This window comes from Pseudophryne corroboree, chromosome 8, assembly GCF_028390025.1.
Source record: "Pseudophryne corroboree isolate aPseCor3 chromosome 8, aPseCor3.hap2, whole genome shotgun sequence".
NCBI lineage: Eukaryota > Metazoa > Chordata > Amphibia > Anura > Myobatrachidae > Pseudophryne > Pseudophryne corroboree.
The window spans coordinates 106,376,717-106,398,755 of NC_086451.1; the positions used below are offsets into that span (position 1 = coordinate 106,376,717).

A 22,039-nucleotide genomic window follows, 5' to 3' on the forward strand; every position below is an offset into this window, starting at 1 on the left:
AAACTAGTCCTAACATATTGGCAGCAATATACTTTGTGGCAGCACCACTATAAAGAGTCAAATTTATGACAGCGAAACAATACGGGGTTAAAATGAAAAATACATAAGATAACACTAGTGCAGTAGCTATCCCATTTCCCCATCCCCATTTAAAGTGACCATTTTCATTCTGGGTACAAGGCAATATATGCTCACCTGGGTTTCCACTACTTGTCCAAGGAAGCTGGGAAATAACGGGTGTATGGACCCAGGGCTGAAATCAGAAAGTGCAGGACCCAGGACAGACAAAGTAGGCAGCCCCCCCCTTCCCCCACACACACACACACTATATATTTTATATATATATATATATATATATATATACATACAGTACATTCGCACACACACACACACACACACACACACACACACACACTAACAACAGTTACATTTTCCATTACTTACACTAGGCTTGCCCCAGTGATCCACAGGCGGCTGAACAGCTCATCTTCATAGCTGGGGGCATGACTTCAGGCAACTTGAATGAGTGGCACTTCAGATGGATGGGGACAGGGTTTATAGTAGGCATCATGATGGTCGGAGATATGGGGAAATTGGATGAATGGCCAGAGCTAGGAAGGCTAGAAGTGATGAATTGCTGGAGGTGGGGCTTCAAACAGCTGCAGCAGTAGTGGCCATCGCTACAATTGACTAGGGGCGGAGCTATAGACTGCCATGACTGAGTGGGCAGGGCTTCAAGTAGCCATTGTGGGTTTAGCTTTTTGCAGTTTGCTTTAGAAGAATTTAATGATTGTGCTGGGCTCCCCCTCCACCTCTCTCCTCATCTGCCTACACTCATACTACCCAGACCAGTACCCGTTAATTAGTAGAAGCATCAGTTGACGGTATCCTAGTAGCACCAGTACTAGCACTGGCTTATAAGCCGGGTAAGGGTGTCAGGCCCCACCTTCCCCCTCTCTGTCTGTGTGCCCGGGACTGTAGTCCCCACTTAAGCGCGGCTCTGTATGGACGCTTTTCTCTACAGTAAAGGCAGAGTGGAGATTTTTTTCCCTTGGAATTCTTCAGTCCCACTGACCATATGATGGCTAAACTAATATTTGGGAGAATGTAGCCTATTCCATTCAATCTCCATTGCAGCAACGTTGCTGGTTCCAAACAAATGACTGACCTGCATTCTCTAGGAACTATATTGCCATCCTAGGACCTTTAGTTATGGGTTCTAAAACCCAAGATATAAAGTGTAAAAAAAAAGCACAAAAAAAATGCTGCCAATAATACTGAAACCCCTGGAGCAATTTCTCAAAGAAACCTAATGCTAAATGTTCAAGTTAAAGATGAGTCCAGGCTTACTTCTGCTAAGTTAAAATACACTCCCCAGTGGGCGGCGGCATATCGTTTGCACTGCTGCTAAAACTAGCTAGCGAGCGATCAACTTGGAATGAACTCCATAGTCCTGAGTCTTTACTAGTCTGACCATGTTTAAAATAGGTTGATGCAATATGGCTATATCTTGATAGTGCTGCAGCGGTTCCTCCTATAACAGCTGAGGTACACAGCCTCACAAAGCAAATCTGAATAGGTATAAAGAAGAGGTATACTTATATTATGTTAAGGATAGTAAATAAATAACTTTAATTATTTAAAGCTGACTTCACTGTATGGGGATATTTTCATATGCATTACAGGGGGGGTTAGCCATAGCCGCCACCCACCAAGTCTGAGCCCTAGCCACCACCCCCTGTGATTAGCCATAGCCGCCACCCTGGGCAGGTTGGGGAGGGGGGGGGGGTTAAATTAATTACCCTGTCCCCTGTAGGCATTCTAAACGTTGGAATGCTGCAGTCGGTCAGATCACCAACATTTCAGCACTTCATCCTTTTATAGGGGGTCATTCCGAGTTGATCGCTTGCTGCAGATTTTTGCAGCGCAGCGATCAGGTGAAAAATTTGTATTTCTGCACATGCGTATGGGCTGCAATGCGCACGTGCATCGTTCGGGTACAAAGCCCATTGTGGTTGTGCACAGGTTGTAGCAAAGTTTTCTGTCGCACTGACGGCCGCTAGAAGATTGACAGGAAGGGGGCGTTTCTGGGTGTCAACTGACCGTTTTCAGGGAGTGTTTGCAAAAAAGCAGGCGTGTCTGAAAAAACGCAGGCATGGCTGGGCGTTCGCTGGGCGGGTGTATGACATCAAATCCGAACATGAATAGGCTGAAGTGATCGCAAGCGCTGAGTAGGTTCAGAGCTACTCAGAAACTGCACAAACTGTTTTTGCAGAGCTCAGCTACACATGCGTTCGCACTTCTGCTAAGCTAAAATACACTCCCCAGTGGGCGGCGGCATAGCGTTTGCACGGCTGCTAAAACTAGCTAGCGAGCGTTCATCTTGGAATGTCCCTCTAAGTCCTTACAGCAGGGGATAAAGTCCGACAACACTGGCTCAGTTAATCCTATTAAAGAGATAGACGAGCAAGGCTCCATCTGTATGCTTAAGGCAACACCAACTTTGTGTAGCATTGACAAACATCATACTCTATCACATACAGTGTGTAAGCTGTAACATTAAAGTGTCTAGAACACCTAAGTACTTCCCAACAACATGCAAGCCATATTTTAATTAAACAAGAAATGAAAAAGCTGCTCAGTTATAAACATTTCTCCAGTTCACCAAATAAAGCCACCTTTGGACAACATATGAATGCTTGTATCTTTAGGAGCTATACATATTTACCTGCAATCACAGAGGTGTTTGTGAACAATGAGACACTGCTTAGGGCAGTGGTGCCTCCTTATCTCACAGTATATATGAATACATGCTGGATCTTAGTGAAGTGATACTTTTGGGCAGAGCCAACATTGGCAGACTATGTACAAGCTGCACCTTGCATTTCAGTTCTTGCTTGTTTATGCTCCTGAAGGGATTGGTCAATACCAATACTCTACGGGGCAGATTCATCAATTAATAGTTGTGGGATATCTCCCTGAAAACACACAATTTCGGTGGGTATCTACAAATATTTAGTATCCCTGGGATTTATCATGGAGGACCCACAGCAGATATCTACAATCTCTGCAGCGGGGTACACTGGTATTCCACAGGGACTAGTTACGGCACTGTTATAAAGTACGGGGTGGCACAGAGATAGGGGGAGTGGCAGAGGTGCGGGTGACTGGGAGCACTTACCTCCAGATCCCTGTGGGCGGTTTCTCCTTTAAAAGCAGTCCGCTGCTGCAGCATGCTATGCCCTAAGTTCTGACCTAGCTTGCTGTCTATCTTCACAGATGCATTACGGGGAGGAGGGATGTCCCAGCAGGCTCAGCATCGTCACACCTACTCCCAGTAATACATTTGTGAAGATAGACATCCAGCTAGGACAGAACATGAGGCATAGCACACTGCAACAGCAGACTACTTTTACTTAGGGGAGTAGTGAGGGAGAGGAGCCCAAAAATGTATTTTGTTTCTAACCCCCCCCCCCCCAGAATGTTTTGAGATCGAGGGAGAGGCATAGAAAAAAAAATCACTCTCCATCTCTACCCCCTAAAGTGCAGGAGATGGATGCTGGGGAGCACTGTGGCCATATTGGGAGGGGGTTGGGGGGGTTTGGACAGGGCAAGGGGTCATTTTATTAGAGGCGGCCCCACAATTTTGTTGTCCTGGGGCCCTCACAATCCTTAATCTGGCCCTGGTGCTGATGCGCTGATTCTGTCCTTCTGATGGACAACTCCAAAGCTAATTAAATAAATCAGCATATGATTCTCCACATGTAAAACTATGTGTAGGATATTTACTTTTATAAAAACTTGTGTGCGGAGAAAGACAAGATCTGTAAAATCTATTTTGAAACATTTCCATATGCAGTATACCACAGAGGACAACAGTTTACATTATCAGACATGTACATTAAGTAAGTCATCCATTTGTAGATTCAGTAATTTTAAGAGCCAAAGAGCAGCCCTGTTTGTCATTGAGAATGGACAACATGGGTTAGAAAATGGCCATGTGCATTTTACTCAAGGGCTGAAATAACATTTGATCCACTGTATTTTGCCTTTTGGCATTACAAAAATGTATAATGACTATACTAATATACTGTATGATAAACTAAAAGAAACACTGTGCACGGTTGGGGGTTAACATCTAAAATTTTTCAGTAACATGAGAGGCCGTCTGGCTATTTTGTTTATCAGACCACCAATGTTTATTGTTATTGTGTAATGAAAGGGTTGGAAGCCTAATCTTCCTAAAAAAGAAAGAAAACTGAGGTGTATTAAATGCCATAACTTTCTAATGATCCATAGTAATAGATTTTCCTGAAATGAGACAGACCTTTCTTGATCATGAAGATGCAGAAAGGTGACAAGGTCCACCTGTCTAAGAAATTCCTTCTCAATAGATGAATTTGCACACAATTCTTGGTGGAGCAATGTTATGCACACCAGTGCCAGCAGGAAAGTACTGGTGTCAGAACTGTTATGCACTCCAGTGTCTGCAGGAATGTACTGGTGTTTGAACTGTTATGCAAAACAGATGGACTCACAGACAAACTGGGGGATATGACATAACGTACACAGAAGGTGATAGGGTAACAAAATACACACAAAGTGAACAGAGAAGCCCAGAGGCTAAGGAACTGGGTATCTCCCTTGTATTAGAACTGCTAAGATGGAAAAAGCAAGATGTTGTGTTTTAATACGTAGAGAACCCGAAATGCTGTTGCTAAGGGCAACAGCAAAACCCTAAAGGGTTACCAACGGGTGTGGCAGTAAACTCCTTGGTCAGAGATGGAATGATAGACACAAGGAGAATCTCCACAATCCTAATTCTCACTTGCAGTGCACAGGTTTTAGCTTACTGCCACTAAACTGACCCCTGACACCTAGCACAGTGAGACAGGATTAGACAGGCAAGTCTTAGAATACAGCCGCAAACTTGCTAAGTTCACAGAGTAGTAACAGAACCCCAGCAAGCTAAACGACTGACTCCAGTCTTACTGCTAGGTCTGGATTGGCAGAGTGTAATACCAAATTCCCAGGCCTATTTGCAGTAAGCAACAAACAAATACAAAGCTACACAGTACTGGCTAACTTTCATGAACTGACTAACCAACAAAGATTCAGCAGCATCTGCTTACCCTGAAAAGAGGCCTTATAAAGCAGGTGCTGTCCACGCCCCACTCAGATCTCACAGACTGTGAGCACAAAAACCAGCACCGGATCCCCTGCCGTGCACAGAGCCTATAACCACTGCACAGCAAAAGACCCGAACCGGAGTATCAGCTGCGCTCAGGTTACTCCACTAGCACTTGTCTCCCGGTTGCCATGACGACGTGGCAGCACAGGGCAGGAGACCCTAACAGTACCCCCCCTCTGACGAGGGGTCAAAGAACCCCTACCACCGGGTTTATCGGGGAACTGCGAGAAGAAAGAGCGTATCAGTCTGGGGGCATGAAGATCACAACTGCGCACCCACGACCGCTCCTCCGGGCCATACCCCTTCCAGTGCACCAAAAATGACAGCCGACCCCGAACCACCTTGGAGTCAAGAATCCTTTCAACAACAAACTCCCTCTGGCCACGTATCAGAAGAGGGGAAGGTCTTCCACTGGAAGAAGGATTACTAATCGCCCGTTTTAAAAGGGAACAATGAAATGTTTTATTGATACCCAAAGAACGGGGCAGATCTAACTGAAATGCCACCGGATTGATAACCCTGGTGATCTTATAAGGGCCGATGAACCGGGGCCCTAACTTATGAGATGGCTGTCTCAACTTCAAATTCTTGGTAGACAACCAGACGAAGTCTCCTAATTTGAAGCTGCAGGGTCTTTTCCGCTTATCAAAAACCCTTTTGGTCACTAATGACACAGACACAAGGGCTTTCTTCACTTTCCGCCAAATACCTCTAAGGACCGAAACCACAGAGGAACCACCAGGCGTGGAGTCCAGGGGGTCAAAAGAATTGGCCTTAGGATGATGCCCATACACACAAAGGAAGGGAGAGATCCCTGTAGCAGAGTGAGCCGCGTTGTTATAGGCAAACTCCGCCATGGACAGATGAGCAACCCAGTCAGTCTGACACTTGGAGACATAACACCTGAGGAACTGCTCCAAGGACTGGTTCACTCTTTCAGTCTGCCCATTAGACTGCGGATGGTAGCCTGACGACAAGCTGACAGAAATCTGGAGATCGGAACAAAATGCCCTCCAGAATTTGGCCACAAACTGGGATCCGCGGTCAGAGACCACATCAAGTGGCAACCCGTGGAGACGCACAACATGCAGCATAAATAATTCAGACAGGCGTCTGGCTGATGGCAGCCCAACCAGTGGAACGAAGTGCGCCATCTTCGAAAACCTGTCAACGACAACCCAGATGGCTGTCATCCCCGAGGATTTGGGCAAGTCCACCACAAAATCCATTGAAATGTGGGTCCATGGCTTAGATGGGATAGAGAGTGGATGTAATGGGCCAACAGGAACCCCTCTAGGAGTCTTATTTCGGGCACAGATGTCACATGCCCGAACCCACTGATCCACATCCTTAGCCACCGAGGGCCACCACACCGCCCTAGATAGCAACTCCCGAGTTCTGGCAATACCCGGGTGACCTGCCGACTTCTTGGCATGGAATTCCAGGAACACTCGCTGTCTTAACCTAGGAGGCACAAACAAAAGACCTACCGGAAGGTCTGGAGGAGCCTGCTCCTGTGCTCTAAGGACTAATGATAAGAGGTCCTGGGTAATGCCCACTTTAATACATGATGGGGAAACAATGGGCAACGGCTCCTCGGTGGTCTCCTGGATTGGAGCAAAACTCAGCGAGAGCGCATCAGCCTTGATGTTTTTTGACCCAGGGCGATATGTTATCAAAAAATTAAAGCGAGCAAAAACCAAAGCCCATCGTGCCTGCCTGGCATTGAGACGCTTCGCTGACTCTAAATATGCCAGATTCTTATGGTCAGTGAGAATTGAGACCACAAACTTAGCCCCCTCAAGCCAGTGTCTCCACTCCTCGAGTGCATCCTTAATAGCCAACAATTCCCGGTTACCCACGTCATAATTCATCTCGGCAGGCGAAAATTTACGGGAAAAGTAAGCACAGGGATGAAGGCGATTATCAGACACTCCCATCTGAGAAAGCACTGCCCCAATACCCATCTCAGAGGCATCCACCTCCACCACAAAAGGACGCTCTGGATCTGGGTGTCGCAGCACCTTGGCCGAAACAAATGCCCTTTTGAGACGGGCAAAAGCCGCTTTAGCCTCACAAGACCAGTGAGCAACATCCGCCCCTTTCTTAGTGAGTGCCACCAAGGGCGCCACTATAGACGAAAATCCAGCGATAAATCGTCTATAAAAATTCGCAAAGCCCAGGAAACGCTGAAGCGCCTTCAAACTAGTGGGCTGCACCCAATCCAGGACTGCCTGTACCTTGGAACCCTCCATTTGGAAACCTTCTGGGGAGATAATATATCCTAGAAATGCGATTTGCTGAACTTCAAATTCGCACTTCTCCAGCTTCGCCCCAAGCCGGTGGTCTCTGAGTTTCTGGAGGACTAAGCGTACATGCTTCCGATGTTCCTCCAGGGAATGGGAGAAGATTAGGATGTCATCTAAGTATACAACTAAGAATCTATCCAAATATTCCCTGAGCACATCATTCATGAAATCCTGGAAGACTGCCGGGGCATTACAGAGCCCAAAAGGCATCACCAAATATTCATAATGCCCTGAGTGGGTATTAAAGGCAGTCTTCCATTCATCCCCCTCTCTTATTCGGATTAGATTGTACGCACCGCGTAGGTCAATCTTAGAAAAAATGGTGGCAGTACGAAGCTGGTCAAACAAGACCGAAATGAGAGGCAGTGGGTATGAGTTTTTAATCGTGATACGGTTCAATTCCCTGAAGTCGATGCAGGGTCGCAACGAACCGTCCTTTTTACCCACGAAGAAGAACCCCGACCCAACTGGAGACTGTGAAGGTCTGATAAATCCCTTAGCCAAGTTCTCCTGAATGTACTCTGCCATAGCCTGAGTCTCAGGACGTGACAGGGAGTACAACCTGCTCTTGGGAAGCTTAGCATTTGGCAACAAATCAATGGCACAGTCATAGGGGCGATGGGGAGGTAGTACCTCTGCAACTTTTTTGGAGAACACGTCCGCAAAATCTGCATAACACCCTGGCAATCCTGGCAAACTTAGCTGCGAGAGCCTGACTGGAAGGCTCAAGCAACTCCTGAAACAATCAGTACCCCAACTAAGAATCTCCCCAGAGACCCAGTCAAATTGAGGATTGTGGGCCCTTAACCAGGGTAACCCCAACACCAATGGGGCAAAAGTACAGACAGTCACATAAAAGGACAATTTTTCAGAGTGTGTGGCTCCAATAAACAAAGAAATCTGGCTAGTGCAAGAGGTAATTTTACCTTGGGATAATGGTTCCCCGTTTAACCCACAAATCTCAATTTCCGATGCCAAGGGTACTAAGGGAACAGAGTGTTTCAGGGCGAATTGGCGGTCCATAAAAACCCCGTCGGCCCCACTGTCCACAAAGGCCTCAGTCTTGACAGTTTGACCGAGGATCTTCAAGGTCACCGGAATGATAAAAGTCTTCTTGGGAAATTCTGACTTCTGGCCTGACAGGATATTTCCCATCACCCTCAGGCCCTGAAGTTTTCCGGCTTTTCTGGGCATGATACTACCACATGACCTTTATTCCCACAGTACAAACACAACCCCTGCTGTCTCCTCCGCGTCTTCTCACGCGAGGAGAGGCGGGTAGCCCCAATCTGCATAGGCTCCTCAGAAAATTCCTCAGAGTCTGAGGTTCCCTTGGGAAGGAAGGAAATCTCAGTCTCCCTTTCAAGCCTACGCTCTCTCAGCCGTCTATCCACCCGGATGGATAACTGCATGAGCTGATCCAAGCTATCAGGCAAGGGATATTGTACCAGTTGGTCCTTTATCTGGTTAGAAAGACCTCTTCGGTACTGGTGTCTCAGGGCTGGGTCATTCCACTGGGTATCATGGGCCAACCTCCGAAACTCCGTACAGTAAACCTCAACTGGCCTTCGCCCTTGCTTAAGGATCGAAATCTGAGCCTCGGCTGAGGCCGTCTTGTCAGGGTCATCATACAACATGCCCAGTGCCGTAAAAAAAGCATCAACACTTTTAAGCGACGGACAGTCAGGCTGCAACCCATATGCCCAGACCTGTGGGTCTCCTTGTAGCAAGGAAATCACTATGCCCACCCGCTGAATCTCCGACCCAGAAGACTGAGGCCTAAGCCGGAAGTATAGCTTGCAGCTCTCCTTGAAACAAAAGAACTGCGAGCGATCTCCAGAAAAACGATCCGGGAGATTTACTTTCGGCTCCTTAACCCCTGCAGGTGCTGCTGCTGCGAGAGCTCCGCCAGCAGCCTGGGAGGTGTGCATTTTAATGGACAAATCATTAAATTGTCGAGTCAGGACCTGCACCTGATCCACCACCTGTTGCAACGTATTTTGAGGGGTATGCTCCATATTCCCACAAAATTTCAACAGGAGTATTTGGCTGCTGAATATGTTATGCACACCAGTGCCAGCAGGAAAGTACTGGTGTCAGAACTGTTATGCACTCCAGTGTCTGCAGGAATGTACTGGTGTTTGAACTGTTATGCAAAACAGATGGACTCACAGACAAACTGGGGGATATGACATAACGTACACAGAAGGTGATAGGGTAACAAAATACACACAAAGTGAACAGAGAAGCCCAGAGGCTAAGGAACTGGGTATCTCCCTTGTATTAGAACTGCTAAGATGGAAAAAGCAAGATGTTGTGTTTTAATACGTAGAGAACCCGAAATGCTGTTGCTAAGGGCAACAGCAAAACCCTAAAGGGTTACCAACGGGTGTGGCAGTAAACTCCTTGGTCAGAGATGGAATGATAGACACAAGGAGAATCTCCACAATCCTAATTCTCACTTGCAGTGCACAGGTTTTAGCTTACTGCCACTAAACTGACCCCTGACACCTAGCACAGTGAGACAGGATTAGACAGGCAAGTCTTAGAATACAGCCGCAAACTTGCTAAGTTCACAGAGTAGTAACAGAACCCCAGCAAGCTAAACGACTGACTCCAGTCTTACTGCTAGGTCTGGATTGGCAGAGTGTAATACCAAATTCCCAGGCCTATTTGCAGTAAGCAACAAACAAATACAAAGCTACACAGTACTGGCTAACTTTCATGAACTGACTAACCAACAAAGATTCAGCAGCATCTGCTTACCCTGAAAAGAGGCCTTATAAAGCAGGTGCTGTCCACGCCCCACTCAGACCTCACAGACTGTGAGCACAAAAACCAGCACCGGATCCCCTGCCGTGCACAGAGCCTATAACCACTGCACAGCAAAAGACCCGAACCGGAGTATCAGCTGCGCTCAGGTTACTCCACTAGCACTTGTCTCCCGGTTGCCATGACGACGTGGCAGCACAGGGCAGGAGACCCTAACAAGCAACCAATCATTAAGACAGTGGTTCCCAAACTGTGTGCCTAGGCACCCTGGGGCGCCGTGAGGCTCTTGCAGGGGTGCCTCGGGTTGGTGATCCAGGGCCAAATCAAATTATTTATGGTCAAAGTGATTGGCATCTTTTTGCTGTGCTGTGATCAGATAGTTGCTGCCTATGGGGTAGTGTATTTTCGCTTTGCAAGTGTGCAAACGCTTTTGCAGCCGACGGCAAAAAAAGTTTTTGTAGTTTGAGTAGCTCTCAAGTTACTCAGCCGCTGCGATCACTTCAGTCTTTTTGGTCCCGGAATTGACCTCAGACACCCGCCCTGAAAACGCTTGGACACGCCTACATTTTTCCAAACACTGCCAGAAAACAGTCAGTTGACACCCACAAACGCCCTCTTTCTGTCAATCACCTTGCGATCGGCTGTGCGAAAAGATTCTTCGTTAAATCCATTGCCCAGCACCGATCCTCTTTGTACCCATCCGACGCGCCGAGATTTAACATGATCGCAGTGCTGCAAAAAGTTGCTAGCAAGCGAACAACTCAGAATGACCCCAATAGCTTCACACTTCTCGTTAATTCTCCAAAATCAGTGGTAGGAATTTAAATTACTGTAGATTTGTTGTGTAGTAAGGGTATTTCCCATAGGAGTGACCTCCCAAAGATATGTGTCCGTTTTGGCAAAAAGGTAATTTAGATTTGTTTTTATGAGGTACCTGAAACTTTTTGTCTGGACAAAAAGCCAAACCTAAAAAAATAGAAAATACAGAAAAAAACAACAGTCTGCTTTTTCGTGCACCTAACTATGGAAGCAGAGACTGCCACTTAGGAGACCTCTTCCTTCTGAATATTGAGTATGGTGCACTGCCTGAAACAACTCTTCAATACCCTGGCTGATAGGAACATCTTCTTCCCAACAGGACTGTTCCTGCCACAAAATTTTGGGAATTTTCCCTTCCACTTGTGGGGAGCCTTCCAATTCCCCCCAACCCTCTCTTTCCGAAAAAGTAAATGTAATGTAAAGGAGTTATTCCATAGAAATGCATAACTGGACATTTGGTTCCTGGGATGGGCCCACTAACCCTAATGAAAACAGAGGAAATGGGGGCATTAAGTACAGTCTGGCAGGTCAATTGCATTGGCCATAGTCTGAGTACAATTAGGCAATGCTCTCTCTGAAAGTTTGACTCTGAATGTGCCCTGTGTGTGACTCTGAATGTGCCCTGTGTGTGGTCCCTGACCTCTTGAACTCAACATTTTGCACCCTTTTTGGTGCAGTTATTAGATAATGTAGAACAGCATTTTGAACATGTAAAACATTTATTCAAGACATTCCCTTTTTGATATGAAATAATCTATAACCGATAAATCAAGCAAAACACAGAATCCCTTCTACAACATTTTTCCTAAACACTTAATAAGACTGATAGTGCAAAAGATAAATATATGTACATTTAATGCTGAAATTCCGTAATATCTGTTTAAACACTCAATAAGATAGATAGTGCATGAACATAAATATACTGTATACATATAACACTGATATAAAATATACAGTAAGGTTTGCCTTAACACTCAACAAGAGAGATTCTGAGATAGTGCAAGAAAACATAAATCACAGAAAAATAATCTGCCTAAACTCCCAGGAGAGAACTAGTGAGGGGTGTTTTGTTGTTGTTGGGTTTTGTTTTGTTTTTTAAACTATCCTTAACCACTGAACTGGCTAATATTATTGCAAAAAGGCCCCCAAAATTCTAAAAAAAATTATTATTATTATTATTATTATCATCATCATCATCATCAAATTAGGTAAATCAAAGGTCCTCTGGACCGCAAACAGCAGGGTCACAACTAGTGATGAGCGGGTTCAGTTTCTCGGAAACCGAACCCCCCCGAACTTCACCCTTTTTACACGGGTCCGAGGCAGGTTCGAACCTTCCCGCCTTGCTCGGCTAACCCGAGCGCGCCCGAACGTCATCATCCCGCTGTCGGATTCTCGCGAGATTCGGATTCTATATAAGCAGCCGCGCGTCGCCGCCATTTTCACTCGTGCATTGGAGATGATAGGGAGAGGACGTGGCTGGCGTCCTCTCCGTTTATTGTTGAAGTTGATTGCTTTATTGCTTAATTGTGGGGAGGACTGGGTAGCAGCTGTTAGGAGGAGTACAGTGTAGAGTTTTGCTGATAAGTGACCACCAGTAACTTTTTATCCGTTCTCTGCCTGAAAAAAACGCTCAATATCATATCTGTGCTCAGTGTGCTGCATAATATATCTGTGCTGAGTGCTCACACTGCTTAATTGTGGGGACTGGGGAGCAGCATATAGCAGGAGTACAGTGCAGAGTTTTGCTGACAGTGACCACCAGTACACTCCATATCTGTGCTCAGTGTGCTGCTTTATTGTGGGGACTGGGGACCACCAGTATAATTAATATTATATAGGAGGAGTACAGTGCAGAGTGCACTGCTGTACCTACCGCTGTGTCGTCATCCATTAAGTATACTATTGATAAAGCTAAATATTTATCTTATAACATTCACTATATATTGGTAAGAGACTCAGTACGCAATGGGCGTACGGGGTACCGTAAGGGTACGCACTTAGCGTAGCAGACGCTAGGCCGTGGTCGAGATGTACGAGCGGCATGTTCGGTCACGGCTTACGCTGGGTATCGAGCACGCTATAGGCGGTCCGAGTACCGTAATGCTACGCTACTAGCGTAGCGGACGCTGTGCCCACAAGAGGCACACAAGCGGCGCAGACGCTCACAGGATGACACACAGTAAACCTTGGCCCTCATTCCGAGTTGTTCGCTAAGTTTTTCGTTCGCACAACTTATTAGTAAAGTTGCGTTAATGTAGTAAATTTGCGAACATCCGCCCCCAACGTATTTTTGCTCATTCGCACACATTATTACACAAAGTGGGCGTACGCCAAATGACATCGCAGCAATGCGAAATCGTCGCAGCAATGCGAACCCATCGCATTAACACATACTTCTTCGTAAAAATACTAAGTTGTAGTAGATTTACACATTTTTCAGTTAAAGTGCTCACTTTTGCAGAGAAACGCAGCTGAATTTGTTTTTTTACTATTTCGTGGACTAACACCTTCCAATTAAAAGTCCACAAGCCCTCATCAATAACAAATCCAATTAGTGAATGATTTGAAATGTTCATGATCAATTAAGTATTTGTTTAAATACCTGAAGAACACTTTGTAGCCATAAAAGAGCCTCCTTTTATTAACATGTTTAATATAAATATAGATGTTTGCAATGTGCTTGTTCTAATGTGTTTTCTGAATTTATTAAAGTTGAGTTTTTGTATGTGAATGAAGGTGTTTGCATGTTTATTTAGCCAATAACATGTTTTAGTTGGTCTTTTAAAATAACTTACGTTAGTTGTTTGAAATGTTTAAGGTAAGAAATGTTTGTTATGCAATCTGGTGTTCCTTTATTGCATTAATAAATAATAAGGAGTCGCAAAAGTATTTAAATGTAATAGTTTATTTTTTTTCTAAAGTTGAATAATGTTGTTTTTTTTTTTTTTTTTTAAAACAAACAATTAACATATTTTTTCCATGTCGTCAACAAGTGCCAACAAGGCCTGGAGATGGTGCCTCATATTTGTAAAAATATACTGTAACGATGTGGGATCTCCAACGGCAACATCTGAAATTAAGAGATAACATAAACATTACTAACTTACTCACATTGCTTATTATCCAAGCAAGGCACAAAGCACACTTTAATGCATGCAGGTCCAAACTGCATTCCTCCTGCTTGTGTGAAACTACATATACCAGCATGCGTTGACTCAGTTTTGGGGCCAGGGAATGCCAAACCTGTGTAAGGGCATGCTGGGATGTGTAGTTTTTCCACAGTTGCAGTTGCGCAGTTTGGACAGGCCTGCTTAATGGCAAAGTTGATACATCATGACTGTTTTATGGTACAATCATTAGCATAAAAAAACGCAAGCCTGCTCAGTCTTTTTTTGTTACTTATTCCAATTTTAAAGACCATGGGCTACATTTACTACTATGTGAGTTCATTTTAAGATGTAGCGTTGCCCATAGCAAACAAGCCAAAATAAAATTATTATCTTGTAGAAGTGGTTCCCCAATTGTAAAGATTAATTGTATTGGTTGTTATGGGCGACATCCCATGTTAAAGTTATGTTCCATCTTCGTCACTGTTACACCATGTTGGCATTCATTACCATCTTTTTGTTTTTTGTTTATTTTAAAGGGGTTTGGTCCTGCCTCCTCACACTGCATATCAACATCTTCCGAAGGCCAACATATCATAGCATTCCCACACTCCCTGAAAGCTGCCCTTACTAAATAAGTGCAAACAGGTTTGACTAGAGCAATTAGTCATTTTGTGAATGTAACTTTCACACAACAAATCAGTGTGTCATTAGGCTGCATAACAAAGTGAAGCATGTGATTTGTAAGTGCAAATATTCAGACTACACAGGCCCAAGTGTAAAAGGCCAACAACATACTAAACTCCACTCAGGTCTAACTGTTTACCATAAAAACTAACACATATAAACCCTGTTGTCCTGGCAACCCTGGCTACCTAATGAGTGTCAACCTAGAGTGGACACACAAAACATTGCACACATACACACTGTACATATAATGACACTCACAAATATGTAAAGGCAACATATACACCATGATGAAAATAACAAATATTTGTCCAGGGTCCAAGAATTCAAACAGTACAACACTGCATGTTTTGGCATTGTAAGTGTAAGTGGGTAATCATTTTTAAAAATCAAAAAATAAACTTACTTTCCACGGCAACATCAAGACTCCCTGAACGGTCTTCAGGGGCTTCCTCTGCCCATTCACTGGGTGGGGATGTTGGCTGGATGGGGGAAGGCGGCTGGATGGGGGAAGGAGGAGGGATTGGGGAAGGAGGAGGGATTGGGGAAGGAGGAGGGATTGGGGCAGGAGGCTGGATGGGGGAAGGAGGCTGGATTTGGGCGCAAATTTCAGAGGGGGGGTCTGATTGAGAGGGCGAGGGGGGCGGAGAGAAAGTTAAGGCAATAGAGGGTGAGGGGGGTTCAGATGGGGATGTAGAAGTTGAAGGAGAAGGGGTATGGGAAGGAGGAGAAGGGGTCCCAGAAAGAGATGGAGAGGTGTGGTGAGAAGGGGAATGGAAAGTGGAGTGGGCCAGGGAAGCTGAGGGGGACTGGGAAGATGAGGGGGACTGGGAAGGGGAGGGGGACTGGGAAGGGGAGGGGGACTGGGAAGATGAGGGGGACTGGGAAGGGGAGGGGGAGTGAGAAGGGGAGGGGGAGTGAGAAGGGGAGGGGGACTGGGAAGGGGAAGGGGGCGGAGAGGTCTGCCGTTGTTGTTGTCCTATAATGATATTTTTGACAACATTTAGTTTACATGTGAAATTACATAGTAAACAATTTCAATATTCAATGTTCTGTTCCATGTAAAATACAGTGTTTTTTAGAAATGAAAATCAAACATGTATAAATCCTATTCATGTTGGCCACAGCAAACAAAATGAGTCATAACTTTTACTTTGAAGCTCATTCCGTAATCTAGTCCATTGAGTCATATTGATTGGTCTAGGCAACATCACCAGATCACTATTCAAGGCACCTCATTATATAGGCAGCAATGATCAAGTATTTGGGACCAGTTTCCTGGCTGGTTATTAATTCTTGAAAACATGCACTTGTTTGGTGTCAGTTTGCTACAGTCAGTACTGTTTGGCCTAACCACACACACTGTCCTATTTTGTAAAAAAACACACTCAGCGTTGCAATTAGCCTACCACTTAGTGTAAATTTGCACAATGTTTGCTAATATTCTTATGTAATGTAACTTACGTCGTGTATGCATAGAACGAATTTGCTGGCGGATCTCCGCCAACAGCTCGGGAGTCCTCCTGCGGAGATCACTCCATCTCCTCTCAAGTTGAATGATTGACCGCCTGCTGCGGACGCGAGTCCGCAGCAGGCGGCGGACCTCCGCGTAGGCCTCGCGCTTCACCCGATTTGGGATGAAGCGCCCAACGCGGCCTACGCGGCGGTCCATCACCGCAACCAGGACGCGGAGCTCACGCCTGGTGAACGGTGCAGCACGCATCTTGGCAATGGCGTTTTCCTTATTTGGGCATATATTTATAGCGTCTGTTAGCATGTGATTGGTCATAAATCTGTTGTCATTTCTAATAACTTTATTGATCTTTGCAATGCTGTGAAGAGCAGTGTTATTTCGCACGAGCGGAAAAACGCATCCGCAGAAGTAAATTTTTGCATAAAAAAAAATAAAATAAAAAAACCATAACACAAACAGACACAGAGACACACAGTTTTGAATAAAATTCTAAACATATCTGTGTACTCACCACAGTTTGTGTGATCATTCAGCTGGACAGTCACAAAGTGGGCAAGATTCAATTTCATTTGTTTTTGTGTTTGTTTAAATAATCAAGGTTTTAGGATATAAAACAAATAAGGACACTATTTAGCCACATCACATTATATTTTGTACTAATCTCAAATTGTAAGCTTAACGTGTTAACGGATTTTTACTTTTTTAAAAATGACAAATAAACAAAAAATCCTAAACCATTACACAATGACCTTACAATCTCAAACAAAATGTCAACATTACAAACAAAACATAAGCATACTGTGCTTTGTTTTTTCAACATACAAATAAGATAAAAACACTATACCTGAAATATTCGGCAACAATCCTTGCCCTCACTTGGCTCCCCCTCCGTGTAATACTCCCACCACCGAAGTGTCGAACAACCCCTGGCTCCTCATCAGGCAATTCCTCTGCCTGAGGAAGCTCTACACTACTCCTTACCGCGATATTATGTAGTATTGCGCACAGGACCACTATTTTACTTGCCATCTCCGGCGAATACATGATGTCGCCACCAGTGCGGTGGAGCACACGAAACCGCCCTTTAAGGACACCAATTGTGCGCTCCACCAGCTGCCTAGTGGCAGTAAGCGCGGAGTTAAATGCCATCTGTGGTCCTGGCCTGGGATTACGGTAAGGAGTCATGAGCCAGGGGGTGCAAGGATATCCACGGTCTCCTGTTTGAGGAAAAACCTTAAATTAAAAAGAGTATATTCAAAAATTTCATTTATTTTTAAGATAAAAAATATCTACAAACTCACCCAATAACCACATGTCTGCTCATTGACTTGCTCTTAATCTCTGCCATATCCCTGATTGTCTAATGACATATGCATCATGTGAACTTCCAGTAAACTTGGCATTCAGGGAAAGGATCTGGAGGGATGGCCCACAAACAACCATTACATTCAGAGAATGAAACAGTTTCCTGTTTCTATAAATTTCTTCATTATGTCTTGGTGGCTGAATAGCAACATGTGTGCCATCCACAACCCCAATAACATGTGGGAAGCGACTACCACCTTCCTCAAATTGCCGCTTCACCACATCTAGGGCACCAACATCCAAAGGCATATCAATGAATTGCTTCACCCGCTTTAGGAAAGCCTGGCAGACACGCCGCAGGACCTTACTGAACTGGCCCTGCGACATGCCAACCAGGTCTCCCACAACATGTTGATATGAGGCTGTAGCCAAAAAATGTAACACAGCAAGGAATTGTGTCAATGGTGGTATTGCTGTAGGATACCGAATTTCAGACTCCAGATCACTCTCTATTATGGAGAGAGTGTCTAGGATTAGATGTGGTGGCAGCCTGTATCTACGCACCACCACATCATCTGGCATCCCAAAAAGTAGGACACGGGTTCTGAAAATTGGTGGCCTAGCACGCCTCCGTTGCCTTGGTTGATGAGGAGCCGGTTGTGGTTGTGGGGCTGGCGGTTGGGGTGGGAGTGCTGGCGTGGGTTGGGGAGGTAGGGCTTCTGCTGCGATAAATATCGACATAACACACTTTTTTGATATAAAAACAAAAAAATGTTTAATACTCCAAAATTATTTATTAAAAAATATACAAACAATAAATGTATAAAAAAAGGTGGAGTCAACTTACTGCAGGAGCGTACGACATTATTTCTGGGTTCAATTCAGGAACAAAATTTAAAAAATAAAAAATAAACATATGTTAATGTGAGAAAAACCAAAAATGTTAGTTTCTAGATTTCTGAGCATCAAACACATCACAAACACCATAAAACAAATATAAATAAAAATAAAAAAAAGGAAAAAAATCAATCAAGTAACAAAAATAAACCATTTAGTAGCTAGGCAAGGCAAGAAAAAAACTACTTTGCAGATCAATCCAGGTAAGAAAAAATACTTGTCTTTACAAAATGGCAAAGAAACATAATAACAACACTTTGAACAAACACAAACAGGCACCAACACAGGCAAAGGGCACTTACCTGATCCAAAATCAATAAAGTTTTTGTGTTTTCTTGCACACCAAAAACTCCAAATAAACAAGGGTTTCCTCACCCAAAAAACAACTCCTACAAGAGAACAAAAATGACAGTCAAAAACAACATACAGACCATTCAAACAAACAAACAACAACACAGGCAAAGGGCACTTACCTGATCCAAAATCAATAAAGTTTTTGTGTTTTCTTGCACACCAAAAACTCCAAATAAACAAGGGTTTCCTCACCCAAAAAACAACTCCTACAAGAGAACAAAAATGACAGTCAAATCAAAGAAGCACAGTTTTATTTACAAAAATGGACTTGCTAAATATATATGTGTTTTTAAATAAAAATTAAAATAAAACCAAAATAAAAAAACTTTGAATTCAAAAAATTACAAAGAAGATTTCCAGAATACTCACAAACGAAAAAACGCAACAAAATAATGTCTATACTCAAAACGCAAACGAAAGGACAAATGTATGCTTGACAATTACTCACTCTGCAAATTCCTATAGCACCTTCACGCACAAGCCAACAAACTCAAGTGAAACTCCAAACTACCTACACTCACAGCGTGCAAAGTAGGCCCTTAAATAAGCAGTGCAATCATTAATCAGATTAACAGTGTACACCTGTGTGAATTAACGATACGCACGTAGGTATATAAGCACACAACTCGGCGTACACACGTCATCACAAACATGGCTTCTCGTGAGCAAATCGCAGCAGAGATGGACCGCATTGCAGAGCAGGAGATGGCATTGCGGAAAAGACGCATAGATTGCCAACGGCGCATGCTGGAATACGCCTCTGCGGATGTTGAAGAGGCAGGACCTAGTACTCTGCAAATGTCTGCTTCTGAACCACAACAATTGACTGGGGATACTCTGCCACACACACAAAGTGACCAAACTGAGGGAGAATTGGCTTTAGCCACACAAACACAACAGACAGAAGCTGCTAGTGAGGAGGAAGATGGTGATGAACAACAAGAAACCTCACAGGCTACCTCCAGACGGAAGAAAAGACAGCCTGCATTCACTAAGAGGGAGTTGCGTGTCTTGGTCACGCAGGCCATGTCCAAAATCCATAGAGGGCCAAAAAACATGGGGGCTGCTTCAAAAGAACGAATCTGGAGAGACATCACAAAATCTGTGAATGAAGTTGGCTCTGTCGTCAGAACATCACAGGAAGTGAGACGACGGTAAGTGCATATTGACAGTCCTTTTTCTGTGCTAAGTTGACTAAAAAATGTAGTTACATGTGATGTTATGTCTAGCAAACACAAGCAGAACACGTGTCCTATATATTAGCTTAGACAAATAATAAGACTCTACTTTGTCCCTCTTTCACAATACATATGTAGGTGGGCCGACTTCAAATCCCGCCTGAAGGCAAAGAGGGCTGCGGAGTGGAATGCCTCAAGGGCTACAGGTGGAGGAGCACCTGTCGCTGTGGAGTATACTGACTTGGAGGAGATGGCGATGCCCTGTGTCAGTTATGAGGAGGGCCAAGGGGTGTCTCATATGGACACGGACCTGCCTGAGATCCTGACGGGACATGACTTGGAAGGTAAGTTTACACATTTAGTTGTCTGTAATTTTGACAGTATTTATAATAATAAACTAATTTTGTATCCTACTTTTTTCCCACACATTCTTCTATTTGCTTGCCACAAAACACAGCACAGGGGGGTGATCCGTTTGAGTCACAGGACGGTTATGTGGTTGAGGCTGAGGTGGAGGGACCTAGTGAGTCTGGCAGTGTGGGCCAACAAATCCCACCTCTGCAGGTTCCTACTGGCCCCCCCACCCAACCCTCTGCTATCCCGGAGATCCTGCTTGAAATCGCTAGGTATGGTGAGAGCCTAAATCGGTTTCAAGACGGGGTCATCCGGGAGGTAAGCCAGATAGCTGTCCGGCTCACTGAGCACCGAACCTGTGTTGAGCAAGGTGTTGCTCAACTCTGCCAAGGTCTGGCAGAGATCAGGCAGGGCCAAGAACAACTTGCCTCCTCATTCCAAACCCTTGCAAATAACATCTTGCAAGGGCTCCAGGCCATCGCTGTCTCCCTTGCCCACAGTGGCAGAGAGCCACCCACATCGGCTCCCTCCCCTGCCCCTGCCCAGGAAGAACAGCCCACTGGGCAGGCCCAACGAAGGTCGCTCCGCAGACCTTCCAAAGAAGAACAGCCTCAGGCGGGGAGAAAAAGAAGAAAATGATGTCTCTCCAGATGGGCAGCACCCATGTTTTTGATGTTGCCTCTCTGTATTTTTGGAGTTGGCTTGTGTGACCAGAATGGATAACTCCCTCTTAGTGAAATGTATTCTTTCTGTTTGGATGTATTGTAGCCTGTGAGTTTATGTGTATAAACACCAGAGCCATCTTCCTCTTACTAGTGTGCTATGTATTGTTGTGTTTGTGTGGTGGATCCTAATTCTTTCTCATTTGGTTTAAAATGTGTGTGTGGCAGGGTGTGTCATGTTTTATTTATGCTTTAAAAATATACTTTTGTCAGAAGCAGACTTTTGCAGAGTACTGAGTTCTGCTATCTAATGATTGTCAGTGCCATCTGCTTGCTGCTTGGTCCATCTCTGCCTGTGCGACTCATGTGGAGCCATGTTTAAATGTTGTCAAAAAATTATATAGTAATAAAAAATATATTTCAAAAATTTGAGCAGTTTCTTCCAGGTAATGCAGTTCCAGAAAGATTAGGTCAGCATATAGACACTTGTAGACCAATCTGCTAATTCTCCTTAAAAATTGAAAAAAAAAAAAAAAAAGGTATGCTTTGCACCACACTTTAATGTCCATATTAAGTAAACAGACACGACGCTTTTTCTAAATATCTAGGGTCAACAGGACATCATTTCAAACATTGTCAGATATTATAATCAAATATTATTGTGACTTTTAAGCCTAAATTAAAGTGTATGCTGCATTATGTTGGTGTTGGTTTATTTTTAAACAATTATGCAGATTTCAAACACTTTCACAAAAATTTTCATTTGCTTGTATTTGGGAGTCTTACACACATTAAAACAAGTTTTAAAAAGGCTTACACAACAATTTCAAAAATAAAAAACACCCTTATTTGGCAGTGTGTGAGATTTCTATGTGAGTAGACTAAACATGTAATGTGTGTTCAGACAATTGCTGGTTGGTAACTTTC

General features: G+C 44.3%; 1 long non-coding RNA gene across 1 annotated transcript; it reads right to left on the reverse strand.

Annotated features, from left to right (window-relative positions):
- Positions 1–15,770: 15,770 nt before the first annotated feature.
- On the reverse strand, positions 15,771–17,253 carry LOC134947536 (uncharacterized). The gene is made up of 3 exons (XR_010182603.1): positions 17,207–17,253; positions 16,874–16,895; positions 15,771–15,867 (listed from the first exon to the last, which is right to left on the reverse strand). It is a non-coding gene; the product is annotated as an uncharacterized LOC134947536 (long non-coding RNA).
- Between the last annotated feature and the right edge of the window lie 4,786 nt (positions 17,254–22,039).